At 36.7% G+C, this 12142-nt stretch overlaps 1 long non-coding RNA gene and 1 pseudogene across 3 annotated transcripts; one reads left to right on the top strand and one right to left on the bottom strand.

Annotated features, from left to right (window-relative positions):
- Positions 1–353: 353 nt before the first annotated feature.
- LOC137745900 (uncharacterized) lies at positions 354–3675 on the bottom strand. Of its 3 annotated transcripts, XR_011069735.1 has the most exons (6): positions 2857–3477; positions 2621–2741; positions 2053–2083; positions 1865–1933; positions 827–888; positions 354–555 (listed from the first exon to the last, which is right to left on the bottom strand). It is a non-coding gene; the product is annotated as an uncharacterized lncRNA (long non-coding RNA). The 3 variants fall into 3 exon arrangements; XR_011069733.1 differs by having other exon boundaries at positions 2621–3675; XR_011069734.1 differs by lacking the exon at positions 827–888 and having other exon boundaries at positions 354–548; positions 2621–3477.
- Positions 3676–6809: 3134 nt separating this feature from the next.
- LOC137745485 (uncharacterized) lies at positions 6810–10597 on the top strand (annotated as a pseudogene).
- Positions 10598–12142: the final 1545 nt, after the last annotated feature.

The raw sequence follows: 12142 nt of genomic DNA, 5'->3' as shown, positions 1-12142 counted from the left end.
ACGTAGGTTGGGTCGCGCAAAATACGTCGCGCAAGATCCTGAGTGACGTAGGTTGAGTCGCGCAAAATACATCGCGCAAGGATCTTGGGTGACGTAGGTTGAGTCGCGCAAAATACGTCGCGCAAAGACACTTTGCGCGACGAAGCCTTTACATGCGTCGTGCAAAGAAACTTGCGCGACGGATGTTGAGTCGCGCAAAATACGTCGCGCAAAGTGTCTTTGCGCGACGATGGGGTTACTTGCGTCGCGCAAAGCCTTCTGTCACTGCCTTGCCGCGACGGTTTATGCGCGACGTTTTTTGATTTTGCGCGACGAAGGACCTGCGTTGCGCAAAGTGTTTTTTGTACTAGTGTTAAAAGAGAAGTGGCAAATACAGTTCACTTGAGATGCTAACTTAATGTTTCATCATTCAAATGATATTGCTTTTGAACCAAAGTATGTGGAAAAAAGAGTGGAAATCTGATTAGCAATTACCACTTTCGGCGGTACCGCACTGCTAAGTTTTACTCTTCAAATCTCCAACAAATAAGCTCCTCTGTAATTTCTACCTGAGCACTAAAATAAAAAAAATTGGTACATAGACGAAGAGTTAAGACTACCTACCATAAATCAATTGAGAACTACAACAATGTGACAATCCGCATGTATAACCTATGTGTCCATCGTCATAGGTTTAATAAAAATACCATTATTTTAAAATCATGGATGATTCAATTTTAACCTTAAAATCGAGACCATCTCCAGTTCTTGACAAATCAAATTTCAATAAATAGCCACACATGTGAAATAAACAAAAAGAAACAGATCTCAGAGAATAATAGCTTACCATCAACAAAGATCTTGCTACTGTCTTTGGAGGTTTGGGGGCATTTTTTTTATGTTCGTATACTATTAAAAACAAAAAAACATATGTTATTAAGGAGTGCGTTCTAAAGCTTTTATTTCTCCTGTCATACGAAATTGATAGTGTATCAGATCTTAGTGTTTTTCCCTGATATAAGATGTACTGTTATTCACTAAGACAAAGATCCAACCTTGACAACCATTAAATAGTGCCTGACCATTTTGTTATCATGGGTAATCTCTATCAGAAACATTCTATTCATCTTTCTATTTCAACACAATTTTAACACGTATTGGTCTATAATGTGATTTGTTTTCTTTTCAGTGGACATCTGATTAGAGTGTTCCTTCTTTTTTTATTTCACATATAATATAGGAATTGATCATGATATCTAGCAACTGATAATATATGCATGCTCTAACCCAAAAATAAAATAAGAACATAGAGTGTTGTGCGCAAGATGCTCTGGTACAGATCCATTTGATCTGCACCAATCGTGCTCTCAGGATGACACAACAATAATTATTCAAAGATTAGAAACAAATTATATAAGGTTTATTATTTACTTTAATAATTTTATTTTCATCTTTGACTGAATTATTTTCCCTAGATTACCAGTGACAACTGCCTATTTTGTAGAGAAACGGATTTTCTACTTGTCTTGACATTGTTCCGACTTTTAATTAGAGAAAACTCAAAGACAAACAGAGACATGCTTATTTTCGTTCACAAAACTATCCAGAGGGGTGATAAGAGAAACTTTACAAGTTAAATCACACATGGTTTCTAGTTCACATAACTGAAAATTATTGTACACAACCAAGAACATTAAAAGAGATTAGCTTCTTAAACCGGTTCTATTTTTATATTTTCATTTTCATGTACCAGTAAGGAAATGATAATATATTCCAAAATTAGCAGGTTACAGAGAAATATAAATATTGTGTTCAAGGAATTAATATGATTGCAAATGTAATAGTTCCATATATAGTGAGGTTGGAGAAATGATGGAAGACGCACTGAGATTTGAGGTCCATAGGTTGCGAAGAGTCCATTGCACTGATCCATATATGGATATTTTGCACAGATCTACGGTTCAAGTTTTTAAACAAAGAATCAATTTATCAGCAATTCCGACATTCATTATTTGCCAAAAAGTTATTGATTCACATATAAACAAATGAAAGCAATTGAAAATAAAGGCTTACCACAGGCTGGCTGAATCCGAGTTCAAAATGACTGCGGATTTGAAAATTGTATTAAACATTGTGTTTGAAAGATGTAAAAATGGTATCAAAAAATATTAACATTATTGAGAACATAGGGGTTAGAAAACACAATCACACAGTTGGTATTTGGCGGAGAAACTTAAAAACCAAAAATACACTTAAACATCCTAGAGAGAACAGAATTGTAAGCAAAATGTAGAATATTGAAAGAATATTGTGATAGTCACGAAATAAGTTTATAGGTTTGCTAATATTGATTTATTAGGTTTCAAGTTTGTCTCAATTTATCATTTTCTGTTAAACTGAAAGTGTAAACGTTTAAGTACTCACCAAGAAAAAAGCAATTGATTGATGCTAAATACAAAACCGGCTGACCTTGAAATATAAACCAGAGAAACTAATTGAAATAATCAAAACCCAAATTCAATTTCAAAGGTATATAAGAGTCATGCAAAGGTGTGGCAGATGACTACAGACCATAGTGAAGCTACTTTTATAGTTATTTACTTCCTTACATGATAATCAAGGTCTAGCTAAGCTTCTATACCTTTTTAGTAGGAATTAACTCTACTTCCAAGGCATCCACCCGACAAATAACAGCATTCGGCAATTCCAAAGGGAGTCCTACCACAAAATCCTTAAAACAACTCAATCAAAATGAACGTAGACTGAAAGTCAAAAGTAAAATCAAAATGAATGTAGAATCAAAATAAAACATTGGATTTAACATTATAGAGTCTAAAAACTGAAAGGGTTAAAATAGTCCAACTTCGAACTGATTACCTGAGTATAGGTTGAGCAGTGAAATTTGTGAAGTGTAAGATTGTGAATTTAGGACAATAAATTGTATACCAGTATACCACTCAAATAGAAGGAGATCGAAAGTGTTAAAATAAAAAAAAATAAAAAAAACACAGTCAGTAACAAAAACTGACCCAGCAAAATTGTTAACGTATTAAAAACTAAATATTTCAACAAATTATATACCCTCAGCAAAACCCCAAAATAAGAACACTAGCGTTTGCTGAAAGCAAAAAAAGAGCGAAATCAGACTGCCACACACAGCATCCGAGCACATAAACAAAACCCCCCAAAATTATAAAATCAAAATTTAAACACAAAATCCATCTGTAAATCGAAAACAACCGAAAAAAAAAAAATTTAAATCAGACACACTAAGAACGACGAAAAACTCATCAGGCGACTCTAGGTTATGTGGGTAAGAAATGGATTTCGATCAAATTAAGAAAAAAGGCAAAAACTTCTAGGAGCTCAACGATTTCCAATGAAAAGTAAATTAATTTCTAACAGAAAATAGAAAAAATAAAGTACATGCATAAAATCAAACATATCAACTTCCACACTAATCGAAAGCACAATTAATTGCATGAATATTAAATTAAAAATGCAAATAATGAGATTGAATGTGCGAACCTGAACAAAACAACGAAATTGACGGCGGCGTGAGCATGGCTGAGATGGCTGAGATCACAGGCGGTAATTCCACAGAACTACATGCTGACCTTGCCGGGTTCTATCGGCCTGCCGATCTGGAGAAAGATGGCAACGCTAAACAGCAAGTAAAACGACAATGCAGGAGAGAAAAAAACCTAGATTCCAAAATACCCAAAAGGTGAGAATGGCGTGAGAAGCGAAATTGGGAAGAAGTCGAACTGAAAGGGCCATCGATGATGGACGCGTGGGCTAGAAGGGAAACGTCGTCCGAATCAAACCACACGGACAAAGGATGATCAACGCGTGGCAATCAGGGCCATAACTAGGGGTGGTTCGGTATGGGATCCCATACCGAAACCCTTGTCCCGATTCCCAAACCGAAATTTTTGGGAATCCCAAATTCAATACCAATCCCAAACCAAATTTTCGGGAATCCCAATTTTCGGGAATCCCAAAATAATTTCGGGATTTCGGGACAAATCGGGAATCCCGAAATGTTTTTGGGCTTTTGGACTAAAATTTGACATATTATGTTTTTGGGCTAAAATTTGACATATTATGTTTTTGGGCTAAAATTAAGTTTCAATCTACCCACTACCCATTTGTGCACAAAGTTTTTGGGCTAATGCCATCTCACCCCACATTCCAACTTTGATTCCTCCTCCACATAGTTGTAATTAAATGAAAATTTTGGCGGCGCCCATGTCTGAAAGAACAACTACATAGTGTACTCGAAAAAAAAAAAAAAAAATTTGAGCTCAACTAATTGCATGCCCTGTACCCACCTTGTCCGTGTATATATATACAATATATGTATACTGATATGTTCATGCATGCATAATGGTCTTTGCTCCTTTGTTTTCTTGATTTGCCTAGGTATGCAAGAAACTAATATCTACATATTAATCACACTAGTGGCTAGGTATGCAGGAAACTAATATCCAAAGATTAATCACACTAGTGGCTAGGTATGCAGGAAACTAATATCCAAAGATTAATCACATTAGTTGAGACAACTGGAATATAGAAACAAACAAATTGAACAAACAAACATTAGTTATTTAGTTGAGACAAAGATTAATCACACTAGTGGCTACCAATACCATTAATTAAAAAATAATTCTCTTATAATTAAAAAATAATATATATATATAATATTTATTTCTATTCGGTATGGGAATACCGAAAAAATGGAGATGTAATCCCGAATCCCATACCGAAAATTTCGGTTTGGTTCGGGATGACAGATACATTAAGTATTTTTGGGATTTTTGGGATTTCGGTTTGGTTCGGTTTGGTTTGGTTTGGGATTTTTGGGATTTTTTTCCAGCCCTAGCCATAACAGATATTTAAATGTGCAAAGCAGCAGCAAAACGGCTAAGCAAACAAAAAATTAGGAGCATTACTGCTCTTTTACTATTGCTGAACAGTGCCGGAACCAAACTGGGTTTTAGTATATATAATAATAATGTGGTGTAATGGTTAAGAAGAGTTTGGTTATACATGAGGTCCCCTCTTCGAAACGTGCTGACGCTAATGATTTTTCAAACTCCCAATAATAGATGTCCATAGCCAACAACCTTTTATCCTTCTTCTGTTTTTTTAAAACTCCCAATAATATGTTCACAGCCAAAAACCTTCTGTCTTTTTATCAGTTCATATAAAATAAGGTTTATACATTCGAGAGTAAGATCCAGTTATGTTGAAAGAAATATCTTATAATATTTTTAAGCTAGTCATAACCTTAAATTTTTACGTTATGTTGAAAGAAATATCTTACAATATTTTTGAGCTAGTCATAACCTTAATTTTTACTTGAATCTAACATATGAAATCTTTTTTTACCAAAACTTGTAAACATGCTCTATTTTTAGAACATAACCATCTCAATACTAAATTTTATCTAAATTTTAAGGCTCTGGCTTTAACTAAAAAGCTAGAAAAATTAACTTTTAATTGTTCTCCAATTAACTATATTACTATATGTTTTTTTTTTTAATTTCTTTCATTTAGCTTAAAGGCCCCTCCTAACATAGATTTCTAGCTTTGTCATTGTCACAATGATATCTGAAATCATAATTTTAGGACACTTTCATACATCTATTAAGGTTAGTGTTAAATCAGCCATTAATTGGTGACATACAATGACTGAGCAGTGAGCACTACGTGGCAAAATGGAGCCCCTCCCCTCATGAGAATCATAGCCACACATCATAGTGCATACGTGGACAATGACTGAGCACTACGTGTCAAAATGGAGCCTCTCCCCTCATGAGAATCATAGCCACACATCCCTTAATCAACAAACCAAACCTCCAATTTCTCTGATACAAAACCTAACCATGCTGCTGATAAAGCTTCGATAAAAGCTCAAACCTTCACACTTTGGTTTTAAGAAGACTAAACCTAGAAACTTCAAAGCCAGCCCCAGATTTGCTAAAATCGTCATTGCTCCGGTGGTTCAGGAACTTGGCGTTATCCAACAGCCTAGCAACGACTGCCATGGAAATGCAACGATGTTGTTCCGGGCATCGCCCACACTACCGACCACCGATCTCACTGCGATCCTGTTCATCTTCGCCGGTCCATGAGGGTTATAGATCGTGCAGGTTTTAGAGAGGGAGGGTTGGGTGAGCGCAGAGGAAAGAATGGAGGGAAGGTTGGTTGGGATTCGGGGAGGTAGAAGACGATGGGATTTTTCAAAATTTTCTATTTTTAAAATTTTTAATTTTCACATGGGCTCCATTGACACGTGGCCTAGTCATTGTCCACATGATATCACGTCACTAGTTAACAATTGATTTAACAACAACCTTAACGGATTTATGAAAGTATTCCTAAATGATAACTTCATGTACAATTTTGAGTTCAATTAATAGGTAATGGTAATTTTATACATATCTTCATGTGTATATTTTCTTTTGTTTGTTCCTCTTTTTATATACTTTATGAGAATAATCTCAGTTTACTACTCTAAAGTTTTTTTTGTTTTCAACATTTGATACATTAAGTATTTTTCGTCTCAACTTGATACCTAAAATCATAATTCGAGGACACTTTAACATATCCATTAAGTTTTCGTAAAAATCTCCGTTAACTGATGATGCAGCATTCATGTGAATAATGACTAAGCGCTACATGTCAATATATCACATGTGGATATTAAATAAATTAAAAAAAAAAAAAACTAAGTTATCTGATAAACATTGAGGATGAATTGCAAATGAGCAAATTTGAGCATCTATCTCCCTCCGTTCGACTGCACATGGGGTAGCGGTAGAATGAATCCACTCATTTTTGTGCTGCATATGGGTTTCCGTTCCCCAGATCTGCAACCTACTCCCTTCCCTTACCTCCCCTTCAACTGGAATAAAAGAGAATTGCGTCCATCTGCATCTCAAAAAGTTGCAAGACGTATTAGCAGCAGAACTGTTGCCAGTCATCGTTTCGGCATCTTCCGCCATCACCAACTTTGAATCCGAAGACAACCCATCGTAGCCAAAGCCTAATCTGAAAACCCCAGTTGGCTGGCCGGCCAATGGAAAGCTTAGTCTCGAATGGGTTAGGAACCTCAGGTTCGTTTTTTATTAGGCATCTAGAAATCTGGACCCGACCCAATTGCCCGACGTGTTTCCCGTAAGAGCAAGCCCAGCGTTGGGTTTGGCTCGGGGGACAAGGGAGAAAACAAGGGCCTGAGGGCCAGGGGATCAGCTCCAGCGTGGGCCAGCCCGACCGAAGGTGGAGGCCAGAGCTCCGGGCCCGTGGGGGATTGCTAGCCCGAGAGCCCGAGGTGGACGTGACGTCAGGCTGACGCCAGGGAGGCGTCAGCGCAATATTTAAATTTTTTTGTGTCAAGCGCGTGCACCCCACCCGCGCGTGGGGGTGCGTCGCCGACACAAAAATCAGAAGAAAAAAAAAGGCTGTCAGTTACCGTTGGGAAGCCACGTGGCTTCCCACGGTGCGTTAGATCTCAACGGTCACTTAATTTGGACCGTTCGATCTCAACGGTAAAAAAAAAAAAAAAAAAAGTCAGATTTAATATCCACCGTTCGATCTGAGATCAACGGTGGATATTAAAATGCTTTATAAATAAAAAAATTAATGAAAAAATAGTTTTAAAAATCTGAAAAGTTACCGTTGTGACACGTGGCACAATCTGGAGTGTTGGAATTCAAATTTTTTTATATCCAACGGCAGAGATTAATTAATTGAATAAAAATTAAAAAAAAATTGTAAAAAATTCAAAAAAATTCAAAAAAAAATCTGAAAAAAATTGTTTTTACTTTTCTATAAATACCTTCTTATTATCATCTACCTTACACAACAATTTCATATTTTACTTTCAATCACATTCCTTTCTTTGTCTCAACTATGAATAATGATAGAGATCTTGAGAAAATTGGTGTGAGATTTGTGAGGATGGATGGTGGATTATATAGAGGATTCAGAAAGGATTAGGTTGTACATAATGCCACGTGGCATGCCGTCATTCGTTAAAAATCTGATGGAAATCTATCCTCAAAGATTGTGAACAGATTATGACATGTGGCGCGACGTGATTGGTTAATAATCTTATCAGAAATCCATCACCAATAATTGTATTTTCAGATAATGACACGTGGCATAACGAGTACGATTAAAAAATTTATAGGAAATCCATCCCCAATAATTGTCTTTTCGGATTTTATGACAAGTGGCGTAACGACAACGATTAAAAATCTTATCCGAAATTACAAATAAAATTATTTTGTATTATTTAATAATACTTCAGATAATGACACGTGGCGCAACGAGAACGATTAAAAATCTTATCCGATATTACAATTAAAATTATTTTGTATTATTTTATAAATAAATAAAATACTAATATTTTATTGCCTATTGTCATGGCTATTGAAGTGTAACGGTGGAGATGCAAATTCTATTGCCAGGGCTATTTACTGTTCATTAAGGGCAGTTACTGTTCATTAGGTGGATTGAATAGTGCATTGCCAGGGGTAGGGCTCCAACGCTGGAGTTGCTCTAAAGGTTGTCGATAGCGTGGTCCTCTGCACATCCAAGATCCTTCACAAAGAGGCAAACGTCGATCAGCTAGGCCTGGAATCTACCATGGTGGTCGTCGGAAACCTTCATGGTCAGCTGCACGACCTCCTTTTTCTTTTAAATGATCTTCACCCTCTTACCATCTCCAATGGTTGGGTTAAAAGTCAAATTTTTTAACCTGAAAAATTTAGCTTTTAACCCAGAAACAGCTTTTCTGCTCCAACCATTTTAGCCTAAAATTTTAGCCCAGGATTATTAAAGAATTAACTTTGGCTATTTTTTTTTTGTTAAATTAATTTTTTTTAAAAATTAAATACGTAGATTATCGTAAATTAATTTTAAGAACATTTTAATCTAAAAAAATTTAAATTCCGATAAATATTGGGTGGAGTCCACTCCGATTTTTGGGCTAAATTTTGGGGAGAATTTGACATTGGTTTAGCATTTAGCATTTAGGCCAAAATTTCTTCTTGGGTTGGAGTGGGTTTGGGGGAAAATTTTGGTGGGTAATTTAGCTTTTAGCACACCATTGGAGTTGGTCTTAGGTTTTTAGGTTAGATAATGGAAATCAATTTTTTTTTAAATCAAAATGATGATTGAATAATTAATTAAGTATCGATGAACGTGTTTGTTTCTTATTGATAACATATTATTTGGTTTAAAAAAATTTGTCTCCTTAGCATTATTCTTTTAGGTTTGTACGATTTTAGTATTTAAATTTTTTTGTTTTTTTATAAATTTTTTAAATATCTATATGGACCTATATGGACATGTGACATCCAATCAATTTTCACATAGAGGTCATGTCATCAGTTAACGGAACTTTTGACGAAAAACTTCACAAATCTATAAAAGTGTTCCAGAATTATGACTTTAATTAAGGACCAAACTGAGACGAAAAAATATTAGATGCATCAAATATTGAAAATCAAGAAAATTCAAAGTAGTAACTTTCTCTTGTTTGTTTCCCTAGCAGCATAATTTCCACCATATTAATAAAGCGTATATATTATTTACAGACTATACGTTACCTGCTTTCCGTTGATGCTATAAGAGCAGAAGCAACTGGTGTACATGGAATGTCTCTGACCATGTTAGATATCTTAGAGTACAGCAGCGTTGCAAGAGAGGACTTTAGCAGAAGCTTAGAAATTCAACAGATTTTGATGGACGCAGGAGTAATCAGGAGAGAAAATAATGAAAATGATAATCCTAACTCAGCTGTTGCCGCTGCTGCTGCCGTTGTATCACCAAATCCAAGAAGGGTAAAGAAGAAAAAGAAGCTTCACAAACAAGTAGCACCATCGGAAAAGGGATCAAAGCCAGCAAGGTGGTGGATGAAATGGTTGAGATATCCGAATAATTGGGTGGTCGAGACACGTGGCATGCTGATGGTTGTGGCTACGATGATCTCGACCATGACTTTTCAAGCCGCAGTTAAACCACCCGGTGGCGTTTGGGAAGATAATAATACCAACTCTAGTTACTCTACACGTTTTTCTCCTCGAGTCCCATCTTCTTTAACAGTTTGCACTGAAGAGAGGACGTTTATAGCTGGAACTGCAGTGTTAGACTACGTTCGGCAAGCTGGGTTCCTCACTTTCATAGAATACAACACCGTCTCGTTCCTTGCTTCTTTGTGTGTCACCCTTTTGCTAGTTAGTGGATTTCCTCTCCACAATCCGTTCTTCACGTGGCTCTTATCGACGTCCATGGGCGTCACTCTCACATTCATGGCATACACCTACCTAAGTGTGCTGTCTCTGATCGTCCCTTGGTACACTAGTTCGGGTTTTTCAACATTTCCTATACGCATTTACGGGATATCCTTTTATATTTGGTTTCCCTTGCTGGCCATAGTCGGTGCAATACACACAGTATTCGGTTTCTTATTTGGGTGATGACGTGGTTGAGGCCCATGTACTTCAGGTCAAAATCAGGTCTCAAGAACATGATCACTACTGGCTCCTTTTCATATAACGATCCAACGCGTTTTGAAGAGATTGATGCGCCTGCAATTGTGTGATTACTCCGCCGCAGTGTGTTTACTTGAGAAAATAATTAATTTCGTTAGACACCCTGGATGCATGTAGCAATTAGGGTTTGGGGTAATGAACTAGGTCAATGACGCTTTCTCAATCTCTATTGGGTTGGTAATTCAAGAGTGTCGCTTAGTTATGATAAATAATCCATCTGCTATGCAAAGTGGAAGTGTTTGTTGTCATTGATGCAAGATACTAGCTACTTATAGAAGTAGTCTTGTCTAAGGAAATAATCTCTCTTAAGGTTTAGGAATTAATATTGTAACTTGATTTTGATTGTATTTCTGATTTGTAGAGATCTTTAACTGTTAAGTATAAATGCTTGTATATATAATCCTTTGTGATATGAATAGAATTATCACTAGCAAAAATGCCCGCACTTCGCAAGCGGGTTTTGGAATTGTAACCCACAATCTATCAAAGCCACTTCTAAATAATTTAGAAATTAATCAAAGCAACTTAATTCACATGGTATAATAAGTCTTTCAGTTTCATCTAGATTTTATTGGATTTGCATTAAGAGCCTATGTACCATCAAAATAACTAATTTCTAAGTCTTAACTGACATGCCCCGACCCCGATGTCCTCGGGACATCGGGATGGTCACGTGCTGGCCAACACCCGAGGGGTGACGAAAACCATTTAATTAATGCAAATGCTAAGAATATGTGAAACATGCATATAAATTGAGATTAATCGTGCAATAGGGACGAATAACACAATACTAAAGTTCAACTGCTAACAATTTAATATTAAAATAATGCATGACATGTTCAGAGCATACGTCTAATATAGAGTACAAGTGGAAATTTAAGGTAGAGAAGTGTTATTACAATAGATGCCAAATAAGAAAGAATATAGCACGATATCATTGATAGAGGAATGCCTCGTAGCTCAGATTGTAATCCTCGTTCCTAGGTCCTGAAGGGGGTGCAAAACAAACATGAATGGACCAAATTTATATATATAGTCAAACAATTATCAACATACTAACCCTAGACTCTGATCTAGGTATTGAAACATTGGTAAGTTCGAGGGGAAGAAAGGATTACCTGAGTTTTGCTGTGAAACGGCCGAGAATGGCCGTGATTCCTTTTGACACCCACGGGCTTGCCGGAGCTGGGTTTTACTTCCCTGAGCCGATATTGTGTTAAACCTTGCCAACAACGAGTGTATATCTCAACAATCAAACCCAAACATCAACCTAAAATAGAGAGAATGAATCCAGAGGCTTACCTAGCTGGAAAGACAAGGAATCTCACTGGAATGTTTCTTGGGTTTCATCGTGCCTCACAACGACGAGAGAGAGAGACGACGGGGTGATGATGATGATGATGATGATGTCGTTGACGTCGGGGAGGGTGTGGATGCTCGAGTGTGTGTGGGTTGAGGGGTGAGAGAGTGAGAGGGTTTTGAGAGAATGAGAGTGAGTGCGAAGAGAGAAAGTTGAAAGTGAGGGTGAGAGAGAGATCTCAGGGTGGGGGAAAGCGAGAGAAAAGTGGGGACTGTTGGGGTGCTGCCATGTGGCA

The sequence above is a fragment of the Pyrus communis genome, chromosome 9 (assembly GCF_963583255.1).
Source record: "Pyrus communis chromosome 9, drPyrComm1.1, whole genome shotgun sequence".
Classification (NCBI taxonomy): domain Eukaryota; kingdom Viridiplantae; phylum Streptophyta; class Magnoliopsida; order Rosales; family Rosaceae; genus Pyrus; species Pyrus communis.
Note: the sequence above shows the minus strand (reverse complement) of the source record. Positions and strands in the feature narration are given on the sequence as shown.